The sequence below is a fragment of the Pinus tabuliformis genome, chromosome 2_1 (assembly GCF_031772625.1).
Source record: "Pinus tabuliformis cultivar Carrire ecotype Pingquan chromosome 2_1, CPIR1, whole genome shotgun sequence".
NCBI lineage: Eukaryota > Viridiplantae > Streptophyta > Pinopsida > Pinales > Pinaceae > Pinus > Pinus tabuliformis.
In genome coordinates this window covers 284,728,001-284,740,795 of record NC_142299.1, presented here as the reverse complement: position 1 = coordinate 284,740,795, position 12,795 = coordinate 284,728,001, and positions in this window count along the sequence as shown.

The window sequence follows — 12,795 nt, the reverse complement described above, 5'->3', positions numbered from 1 at the left end:
TAACATCTCACTGTTGTCGCGTGCATGAAATTGTTTTCAGTGAACGGTCACCGATTCAGTGACTCGCCTCACCCACATGCATGTTGTTCCATTTTTGGAATATTTCATTCATCATTTGCATGTATGATCATTCACTTATGCTCACATTCAGTATCAACATGAATTCACTATCCTATTTTCTTTCAGTTGCCCGTCGGCAAGTCGGGCCAACCTTGGCCCGGACTTTGCCTTCACCAAGGCTACATTGCATAATTTGGGGAGGGAAGGATCTGCCTTCCTTTCTAGAAATGTGCATTTTTTCCCAGCACTAGCCTCCAGGACTGTTTTGCGAATTTCTGGAGGATAGCGATTGCTTGGCCTAGGAAATTGCATAAATCAGTCCTTGGGCTTGCAGTCCTTTCTAGCTAGAATTGTGCATTGCACAATCCCATCAGCCGGTAGTGAGAATGGACTGTGCATTGCGCATTTCTAGTAGCTATTCAGTCTCCCAGCAACCCAGACTGTGCCTTTCACAGTCTTGGCAGTCAGTGTCCCAACCTCCCGACTGAAATTGCACAACCTTCATGATCAGTCGCACAACTATGCTGCAAGTTAGTTCTCAAGTTCATTTTGGTTTTCGACTGACAGATTGTTTTCCATGAGTGTTGCCACGTCTCCAGGTACTGCAGGTGTTCATCTTCCTCTCAGCAGTGGATGTACAATGGTTTTCAGAGGGCAGAGTCAGAGACACTGTTAAGAGCACACCTGGACATGTACTTGATCAAATGTCTATGAGCTTTCCTGCTCACAAAGATATTAGGTTGTTCATAGACAAGGACATCAAGATATGACAACAACAACATCACAAGAAGCAGCATCATGAACAATAGATAAAGGTAGCATACCGAATGCAATGAACACAATGAATGCAACGAACACAACAAATGTAGCGAATGCAATGAATGCAAGAGGAAGGTTGTTGACAACACATGGGTGGAACAAAGTTGCAAGCTCAAGATGATTAAAGCAACTTTGGAGACTCAGGCTATGAAGTGACAGTGCTACATGATGATCACTCGAAGATTGGGAATGGAACAAAGAAGGAGTTGCATGTGTTGAACCAGCAACTCAAGGAAGAACATGAAGTTGCGCAAACAGATAAGTGAGTTGCAGCAAGAACAGGAACAACAGTGGGCACAACATGCACTCACGAATGAAACTACACCCGTACAATTCAAAGATCCATCCCAACAACTGGTAAGGAGCAAACATGGTGAGAAGTGTTGTTGATCACATCCAAGAGACTCAGAAACATGCATGCTATTATGGGCATGCATTCAACCCAATCCATTAAGCACACTCACCAAGGCGAAGACAAGAAGTAAGTCCAACTGGAGTTGAACATGTACTTCGGAAAGTTGATGCGCATGACCACCAAAACACACTTGATGATCAACACAAACATTATGCATCAGTGTGTTTCCAGTTCAACCACACCCAAGAAGACCACGCGCATGATAGTAGATGAGTTGGATGAAGGGGTCGAACCAATTCATTGGTTGCAATAGAGGCAAGAGTTCGCTTTAGCAAGATGTCACCATGAGGTGCATGTTCACCATCCTTAGCTCACCACCTTCACCATCACAAGAATGTCAAAGAGTTGGTCTCATCATAGCAGATTCAGTGTCAGTTATGCCTTTCTTGGCTTGCTTAAGCCATTTTTTCTCACATGAGTACATGTGCATTGTAACGTTGAGTCATGTCAAGTGTAAGTCAAGTGTCAATAGCTAGATGTAATAGTCATAGAGTAGGTGAAGAGTCATGCGGGTAGTTGAACTGTCACAAAGGGGAATGTCAAGGGTCACCCCGCCGTTTTCTATAAATAATCTCTTACAACTCATTGTATAGGCTTTTGGTGAGTCAAGCTTATGATAATACTATCTTGGAAAGAGCTTGGACAATATTGTAACGTGCCTTGGCTTCTCAATTGCACGGAGCTAGTTCATCTCTCTGTAGAAGCAGGTGGATGTGGTTGTAATGTTCCATTGTTGGGGCTAGCGGGTTTACATGGATGTATTGTATGATGTCAACTTACACTTATTTATATAATAAGAGCCAACACATTTTTACACATGTATCGTATCTATTGTAAGATTGATCTTTAACACTTGCAATGAATGTTTCTTTAACAAGTGTTCTACATCTGAACTAATTCATTTGTTCTAATGCATACTCTATTAATGGAAATGTGTTTTATACGATGTTAATGTTGTCCCGTCCATGTCAACTACTCTACCGGATATCAGACAGGTCTTTCACATGAACCTTGCTGTAACAATCATTGCACTCGTTCGAACTGATCCGTGAGTGTTGTACGTGTTATCTTACCTTGTTTGTTATGAGTACCGTATCCGAGTGGAATGCTCTGCCGAAAACTGTGTATATCCTATGTGTTGTGTGTTGCTAGCCGAGTTGGGACTGATCCCTTTCATCCTGGAACTCACCTTCACTCTCAACTCAACCCACTTATGTTAGAACCTTTAATGCACCTTCCTTGACTCACTGCTGCAGTCACACCCTTGCTACTGATAGAGTTATCTTACTTTCCTCTGTGCGACATCGCGGTCAAGGCATTGCTTTACGACCCACTGCTGGGACTCCTACACCAAACGGTCTGAGGTTTAATTGGGAATCCTTATCAGGGAGATACCTCACATGTTAGCGGGTCCAGCACCATCAACATATTCCATCCTTCATCTCTGTTGAGGTTATTAGGATGTTTGTTAATTTCTAAAGCTTCCCTAAATTGTTTATGAAAATAGTGATCAATTTTAGCTAGGATGCATGAATTGTCAATGCAAATTAGATGTTTAGTTTTATTGCAATGTTCATTTAGAGAAGATGTTTTCGAGTGATTATGTTTAATATTATCTGAGTGCTCTTGGTTCCTAGTATTGATGGATCAACTAGTTTCCCCAATGTATGGTTTACCACAAGAAGAACGGATTAGATAAACCCCTTTTTGGCACTTAGGGTCAAGGGGATATTTTACAGATTTCAGGGAACTCCGAATGGTATTCATATGTTTGAAAGTGGCCATAATGTTATTCTTTCTAAGGATATAGGAAATTTTATCAGCGTTTGCCAACAATATTATCCATGTTTTTGTTATTTCTAGGTGTTTTGTTAGCATTACAGAAAGCCTTTATTGCTTGATGTGCCTTCTCCATTTCCAATTTTTGTAATATATTATTGCAACCCTAGTTGCTAAGGTGTTAAGGACTCCAAGTTTCCAGGTTGGATGATGGTGGGAGGTGGCATGTAGATAATGTTCCGTATGAGTCTTTTTTTGGTATACTTGGTGGGATAAGGAACCATTAGGATTCCAGGAGAGGAGAATGTCTAGAAAAGGGAGGCTATCATTGACCTCGGTTTCCATGGTGAATTTGATTGAGTTAGATAAATTATTGAGGTGTTGTTTAAAAATTTCTAATGTGTCTCGTCCACGGGGCCAAATGATGAACGTGTCATCAACAAATCTTTTCCATAATTTAGGTTTTAGCAGTCATCAATTCAAGCCTTTGGTTTCAAAGTCTTCCATGAACAAATTGGCAATGATAGGAGATAGAGAAGAGCCCATATATACATCGCAAGTTTGTTCATAAATATCTTCCATGAAACTGAAGAATCTGGACCTTAGGCATAATTCAATAAGTTTAGATGTGTCAGGATCGATTATTTTTCTAACAACATCCATGGCTTCTTTAATAGAGATATTGGTGTAAAGTGAAGTTACATTAAAGCTAGCCAATATGTCATTTGGATCAAGTTTGATAGTTTTTATTTCATTGATGAAATGTGTGGAATCCTTAATTAAAGAATCAATTTTTCCAACAAGAGGTTTCAATTTTTGGCTAGGTGTTTAGCGAGATGATATGTAGGCCCACCAATAGTAATTACCATGGGTCTGAGAGGGATGCGCTCTTTGTGGATCTTAGGAGCACCATATATTCTCTGGGCATATGGATTGCTTTCTATAAAGTGTTTTTTATCACATTCATTGCTATCTTTGATTGAGTTGCATACTTCTTTAGTGATTTTCTTTAAAGGAATTTTATTTAACTTTTTGTAGCATCCATTATTATTAAGATGATCAAGTATTTTTTCATTGTAGTCATTTTTATTCATGATTACTGTGGCTCCCCCTTTGTCTCCTTTTAATACTACAATGTTAAGGTTAGTGTTTAAATATTTTAGTGCAAGGTATTCATGTTCACTAATGTTGCTCTTGGGTGGTTTGGATTTCCTCACGATAATGGAACAATCTTATCTGATAAATTCCATAATGTTATCAGAAAGGAATTTTATATAAAAACAAATCTAACAACCAACATAAAAACAAAGTCCCGCCACAATACTATGTCCTTGGATTATCCTTTACCTTCACTATGTCCCAAAATTGACATTATTAATAACAAAATGTCCTTGCATCTTCCATTACCTTCACTCTCTCCCAACATTCCATTACCTTCACTCCCTCCCAACATTGACATTGTTAATAACAAAATCAATCATATGAATTCTCCAAATGAGATTATAATTAATGATCTCGCTTCCTACTAATGAAATTAACATTCTAATAGCATTATTCCCTTTAATAACCGTGTCATCAATCTCTCTAACATAAGTTAAGTCAAGGATATATCTGTTTTATATTTATTTGGTCTTGGGATTCTTTATTTTTATGTATTTGTCCTATATGCATTCTTTAACTTTCTAGCTCCCATTACAGATCTTTCATTAACAATAATCAAGGTCTGCTGCGGCTCGGTGAATCTCTTGCTTCAAGGTTTTCTGTAATTAGAAATTGTTTACATTATGGAAGATTCCTCGGGAGACCAACCTTCTTTTCATTTTTTTACAACGATATTTGTTTGTCTTCACCAACATTGTCATGATCTCTTGTAATCAACTATGATACAACCAAGCGTTTAATAAAATTTTCCCGTCCCTGCACGATGCCGGTTAATGAAATATATAACTCTCAAATGTCCAGTGGGTGATTTTTCCCTTCCCTACATGATGCCGGTTAATGAAATATATAACTCTCAAATGTCAAGTAGCGGTTAATGAAATATATAACTCTCAAATGTCAAGTAGGTGAGGATCCGATGACAATTGTCCATCACCATCACCCGCAATGAAACAACAAAGCCACGTTAAATTCTTCTTGAGTTGTTTTAAAGAACCGCAACAGCTGGTTGGTTTGTTTCCATTTTTTCAAAAAAGCACCAATTCATAAAAGCAGGCAGCTCCCAACGGTCATTTAATTCAGAAAAACCGGGAGTTCAATTCTTCTAGAGTAGTTTAAAAGAGCCACAATTGGGTAGCCCATTTCCGTTTTTTAATAAAAGTAGGATCCCAATAGTCATTTAATTTGGAAAAGCATGGGGATCCATCTATGAAAGGAAGTCACTACCGAATTCAATTGTTTCATCATAGTTTTCTTATTAGTCCCTGCCTGGGACTAATAGCGATCGATCGATTGTTGACCATACATTAACCAGTTTTTTGACCAAAAAAATTTGTGCATTATCAAAGTTTAACCAAAGTTTATCTCTGCAAATATCGGTGTAAGAAATTTATAACCAAAGTTGCGAATTGGAGGTCTTATTGCACGCTTCACGTGCCCCGATGTTAAAATGAAATTCCGGTGTAATCTTTTTACCCAAACTTTTCATTTGAAAAATTATCCACAATGAATTATCCGGTGTAATAGCTTTATCCAAAGTTTCCAAGCATGAGGTTTTTCAAACTTTGGTTAAAAGTTTTTTTCCAATCCAGAATGTTTGCAACCATTCAATAAATGCGCATGAGGGTTTTCAAACTTTGGATACAGGATTTTTTCGATGCAGTAAGTTATGCAACCTCGCAATAAGACCTTTTGGATACAGGATTTTTTCGATGCAGTAAGTTATGCAACCTCGCAATAAGACCTTCAAATTCAAACTTTGCATAAAAGTAGTTTTGGGATATAAAACATTGGTTAAATAGAGCATATCCACAACACGAATTTTGCATGGCAGTAGCCACTTGTCTTCAGTTGGCCACTTGTCTTCCGTTGTTCTTCAATTCTAAATGCTATATGGCAGCGTGCTCGCCCTTTTGCAGATTTCTCAAATACTTCTCAAATACTATATGGCAGTCGGCATACCTGTCTTTCCCTTCCCCTTTTTCATTTTGCTGCAGGAGGCATTAGCATTTTTGCATTTTGCTACAGGAGGCATTAGCTTGGCTCCTTCAGAAGTCTGGAGAAATCTGCTTCTTCTGAAGTCTGAACAAAGCTGCAAAGCAGTCTCAAACATATCATTCACAGGTGCGCATACTTAAATTATTCACAGGATTCACAATCTTAAATCTATGCCCATTCTATTCATTGTCATAGTTTATCTGAAAACTTTAAAATATTAGTGTTCGCTTCTATCAAAAGGGATCCGACGAGTGTCTCTGTTTGCAAAAGATTATGAGTCTAAATATTTCTGGATTGGGAAGTACCAACGGTGAAAACGAAATGTATATATATCTGTATCTGTTTCTGCATAATCACAACAAAATATATAAATTTGGCATTTTATAATGATATGTATTATAGATTCAGTGCGTTCAATTGATTTTGTTCCCTAATAATTAAATATTAAAATTTATAATTAAATTTTAGTAATTTTCAAAATATCATAAAAATAAGCATCTAGGACTAAGATACCTGGAAAAGTTGAAAATATCTGTAAATTTCTTTTACTTCAAAAAGGATATGAATATAAGGCCTGCGTAGCTGCTACTCCATCTATCTCTATCTCGCCTTATTGTTTTTTATATATATCTACACTGACTTTATCAGAATTTGGAATGCTGATAAACTTCTCTGCCATTTTCTTTCTGATCCCCTTTGCATAATGTTGTCTGTCGCCCCCTTAATCCCACCATTTTCTTAGCGAGGAACTACTACCCGCAAGATAGTGGACGGGTCAATCTACACCAGGTAAATATCAGTAAAATTGTATTATTATTAAATGTATCCAAAGCGCTGCCTAAAAGGGTTTATGGATAGACACCGAACTAACGTTTACTAATGGTTTTGAATGCCATGTATTTAGAGGAATTTTTTTATTAATGGTTTTGAATGAAAGCATGTATCAGAATTAACAAGGAAAATACAACTCGTCTGCAACCTGAATTTGTTCCTCCAGCTTTCTTTCTTCAGTGGTCAGCACTGACTTGATCTTTGCTTGCAATTTTCAATTCTGGTCTTGAAGGGCTTGGAATGCCTTTTGCAAATGTGCAATCTTTTATGTCGCAGAGATTGGTAGGTCTGTCTCTGCGGGGCCTTTCAGAATGACTAAGTCAAAATCCTCAACTGCAGAAGCTAAAGACTCATAAATTTAAAATTGAGGGTTTCAATCTCCAATAATTTCAAATATCAATCTCTGAATGTCCAAAAAATTACGCTCTGGGTCTTTCTTTACAACTAATTTTACTGTTATTTTCATTATCGATATCTGGTTTTGTATAAATTCACTACATAAGGGATTGAGGGAATTAGAAGGGTCTTTCTTTACAGCTAATTTTACTGTTATTTTCATTATCGATATCTGGTTTTGTATAAATTCACTACATAAGGGATTGAGGGAATTAGAAATGAGAACCTGGATACCAGCTGAGGCTTGAAAAAAGATCTTTGTCCGCCAAGAAAAACAGCTGAGGCATCTGAAACAGGATCTTTGTCTGCCAAGAAAAACAACAACGTGACTTGATCCTTGTCATTGTTAGCCTGGATGGATTCAAAGGCGGTGGAGAAATTTTCAGGAGTTGCATCAATCTAAGTAAAATCCATGGTTTCTTCCCTATCTGCAATATTCCCACCCAAACATTTCGGGAGGTTTCTGTTAGCATGTCGTATTACTTACTCTTATTGACGCGCTAATGTTTTGGTTATCTGGTTTATATGGTTCATAGTAGCTTTATCAAATCTTTTGAAAGGTGGCCGTTCACGGTTTAAGCAGGTTTTCCATGCAACAGGGAACGTGGCTTGCATCCAAGCCCATATGTCATCCAATTTTTTTTAGTATCATTTAAATATTGAGTCGAACCTAGAAATTGGTAAATTTTTTATTATAGCTTTTAGCATATATACCGATATGAGTGCTCAAGTTCCATGGTAAAACCAATGTTCATGCAAATTTACCAACATAGCAAAGAAAGTCGAAACGAAATTCAGACCAACTTTAAAGAAAAATATGTTAAATTATTTGGTTTGCTTAGTCATGTTTTCCCCGCTCAGCCTAGTAGACTACATCATTTACAAGATAGATATGTTTATTTGCAAATAGTCTATTTACAAAATGGATATATGCAACAAATTTTACAATAAATTTGATTGGCTGTAAGAGTTTCATTTGCCCGATCAATGAAAACCCAGAAGGAAACAAAAGCCCATCTATGAGCAGTTTCGGAGCATCTTCAAAATGACATTGTTTTATTGAAAAAGTGCGAAAATGCCATCAGTTTTAATGTTTTCCAGAAACTCAAATATGCTTCCCAAATCCACCAGCTAGAGAAATAGATTCTTGACTTCATTCAGTATCAAATTCCTCTCCAATTAAGTCTTGAGGTTATGAATCTCGTAACAAAGTTGAAGAGCCTTCGCTCACTGTGCCAATTGGGGTTGGTGGATCAGAGAAAAGTAAATGAGATAGTCGTGCCCGGGCTAACCAACCACCAGTGTTAATCCATATTGTTGTTTCAGCAGCTCAGCCTTGCATATTTCACTTCCAATTAAGCTGCCATGCAGCAACACTCGTTACATATTGACTTAAAATTATTATGGTTAATTTTACATAAATTGTTATTATTTAACGGGCATTTTATTTGTTATAGGGTATCTTGGGGTATATGATGTTTAGAATTTTTTTTTAATGACCGTCTCTCTCAATGTGTTTGGAAGTGTGCAAAACTTATTTTTTTATGGTTTATTTTTATCTCAAAACCTCATTAATACTTTATTTAGAAATTCAAGGAATTAGAAATATATATAGTTGCAGAGAAAGTAGGACTGGCCAAAGGCAGGACTGGCCAAAGGCGTGAGCAAATGGAATATAGTTGCAGAGAAAGTAGGGCTGGCCAAAGGCGTGGGCAAATGGAATAGACAAGTCATAGTGCTCACTTATCTCACAAGTCACAATGGATTTTAAGCGGATTCTCCTGGATAAGACAGCAGAATCTGGAATCCATATCCAATCAATTAAAATGATGAATAGAGACCATAAATGCTATTGATTAGGGTGATGCAAGTTAATCCATGGTTTTTACCCATCTGCATTAATTTTTATGCAAGCAACACAATTGGAAATTGTTAGTGATGTAAAGAATTAATTATCCAGGCTGTTTGTTTTCTATTGCAAACCATGCTCAAAAAAGGGTGCGAAGACTAAAGGAAGAGGACAGGGAACCGACTCGCCAGGTAATGGAAAGAACGCTAGAAATGAACCAGACCGTTCTCTAAATACCAAAGGAACAACAAAGACGACAAAGCCACGCCGACTGATTTTTTAACACTAATCATTTGATTATTAAAATAAATGGAAAAATATTTGCAATTCGAAGATCAAATTATTTTAAGATAGAAATGTGATTACACTAACTTGTTTTTAGTGGTCGTTGGCAGTTTGTAAGCGTAATAGACGTTTTTGTTATATTTATAAAACATAAACATCTATTAGGCTTACAAACTGTGTTACATCATTTACAAATTGCGTTATATGGCATATATTTATTGTTTAAAAGGTGGTTTTTCATGCAGGGAACGTGGCTTGCATCCAAGCCCACATGTCATTCAAATGTTTTGGCCATAAATGCAAGCCCACGTGTCATTCAAATGTTTTCGCCATATATTTATTGTTTTACACAAATAATATATATATATATATATATATATATAACAATTAAAAAGGGCAGCATTGATTTCTTTCGCTGTCTCTGTGCATTTTTATCTACAATATGCCAGACTCTTTTATATGATTGTTCATTTAAGCCTATAGCATACACATAATATCTAATTCTTTTAACTTCTCTGCATCACAGTCTCCAGCGTTTCTGAATAAAGACCTCGCGGGAAAGAGTTGTAGTTTCTCTGCGCTCTCTTCCAAGGACAGAATCAATAGTTCCCAAATTCTCCAGAGAACAAATTACACACTGAAGTTTTTTCATCCTAGAAAGCGTGACTATTATGTGAATAAGCAAAGTTGGTTTAGATTTGAAACATGAGTGCTTAAAAGATTAAGTTTATGAAACGATCAATACCCCAAACATTCAACTTCTATAACATATTAAATTGATACAACAATATATGGAATAACTGGATTATTAAACTACATTTATTAAGATTTGTAATATAAAGATTTAAAATATTCAGTCTACATAAATAAAAACTACTTAGTAAAAAATAACAAAAAAATTATATATCACAAATATTATATAAAATTTCCAAAATATATATCTAATTCGCCATAATTACACTTATATAAAAATAAAAGTTCATCACTCTTTCTGTTTCATTTGAAGAGTACACCCATGTTCATTTTGAAATATTAAATTATATAATTTATATTTAATAATTAAACTTGTCCAACACACTGGGCGTTGTTTTATTACACATTCAAGTGAATTATGCGATTGTATGGTTGTTTTCTGAATAAGATGCCTTTGTGATAGCCTTCTATGAACGCATTAAATTAATATGAAAATTGTATTTCCTTTGAAATTCGATTAAGTGAATTATGCGATTGTGTGATGCAGACAGCAAGATCTTTCAATGCCATGCAGACAGCAAGATCTTTCAGGGAAGGTAGCAAGTTTGTTCAACGAAGGCAGGTTTTTAGCAAAACAGAAAGTTTAGACATGTTGCATAGAGCGTTTGTATTCTGTTGTTGTGGCAGACCCTGGCAGGGACTACCGGCTGCATGCAGCACTTGTTCTATTCAGACTGATCTTGGACTAACTTTTCTTTGGCCATCGCCATTTTCTTACTTTCATGCTCCTACCTATTTGTTTTCATGTTTCTTTCTTGTATTGCTTTGTTTTTTTTTCCTATCTGACCATGGTTAGATTTTGATAATCTGTGTTTTTTGGGTGTACCTTTTTATTTTTCAATTTTTATCTTCTTGATTTCCTATCAAGATCTTTACATTGTTGAAAAGAACCAATGACATGTTAGAATGTATAAAATGAAAAGGTAATGGAAATTAGAACTCAATGTGCCTGTCACATAATCAAAATTGTGCTCGGGTAATATTTCCCTTTAATTTTGTTTTAGTATCTCCATTGAAATGTTTATATTTTATAATATTAATTAATTTTCTATTTAACCATGTTTTTAATATGGTTCAACACATTTTACATCCATCTACATTTATCTTTCCAAATTAGGTGGAGCGTGTCTTAAATTCAAATGTCAATCACATAATATTTGTTGCGATGATGTTGAATCCTCTCGTTTTTGGCATTCATTTAAATGATGCATGCTTTATGATAGGTTTTTTTTTTTTTTTTTAATTTTGGCAGCAACTTGTTATTAGGTTAAATATGTTTCATAATATCAATTTTATTTGAATTTAGTTCTAGCTATTAGTATCTAGATATGGCAAGGTCTTTCAATGTTTTGCAAAACTTTTACAAGGTGGTCTTGTTAGTTTTCACTGTTTTTTTATGCATTTCTCTAGTTTGAGGTCGTCTGTTTTCATCCATGAAAGTTGAAAGTGTTAGATAAAATTGACCATATGGTGGAGTTGAGGTTATGTCAACAATTATGGTTAACAGTTGTGGTTTTGCGTACCTAGTATTGGTGACTCATGGTATTGAGCTCATAGTATTACATGTAGTTGAAGCCTTTAAAAGGCCTGTGTATTCTCCATTGTAAGCAGCCATGGTTGAGCGGTGAAAGCTCAAGTTGTTGGCCGGCTTGGCTATGTTTTAGCTAAGGACAATAATAGATCTATTGTTGGTTGGTTTTTCCCCAATTGGGGTTTTCAAGATAATCATGGTGTACATGGTTTGAATGTGTATTTCTTGATTCTTATATTTATTTCTCTTGAACCCTAACAAGTGGTATCATAGCTATGGTTGGTAAGGGCTTTGGATAGCTGTTCGAAATGTTCCCATCGACGAAGTGGTAGCGCTAGTTGAAGCAATAGCTCATTGCACACACCAACAATGTTCGTTGAGTGATGGTTTGATGAGGAGCAAGAAGAAAATGAAGTTTGAAGGCTTTGCCAAGGCCTGGTTCGATGAGGAGCAAGAAGAAAATGAAGAATTAAATGCAGAGGTACTGCCCACGGAGGAGGCGGAAGCGCCAGCAGAGGGTCGCGGGGTGAAAAGAAACCATGGGGAGCAAAAAGAAAATGAAGAATTAAACGCAGAGGTAGTGCCCACGGAGGAGGCAGCGGAAGCACCAACAAAGTGTCGCGGGCTGAAAAGAAACCATGGGGAAGAAGAGGAATAACACAGAGACATTAAAAGAAAATGCGGAAAATTCTCGGGCTGCGTGGCTGGTAATGTACAAAGAGTTATACGGGATCGATCCCAAGCAATACAGCTCCCTCTCGATCGAAGAGTTGGTGGCCAAAGTTGAGGAAGATGTCGCTGAGGTGAAGAGGAAACAGGAGGAGTGCGTTCCTCTGCCCGGGGAGGACCCGACTGACGAGATCTGGGCGCTGCCAGACGGGATCCTGCCGGAACGTGAATCTGCCTGAGAAAAAAAATAAA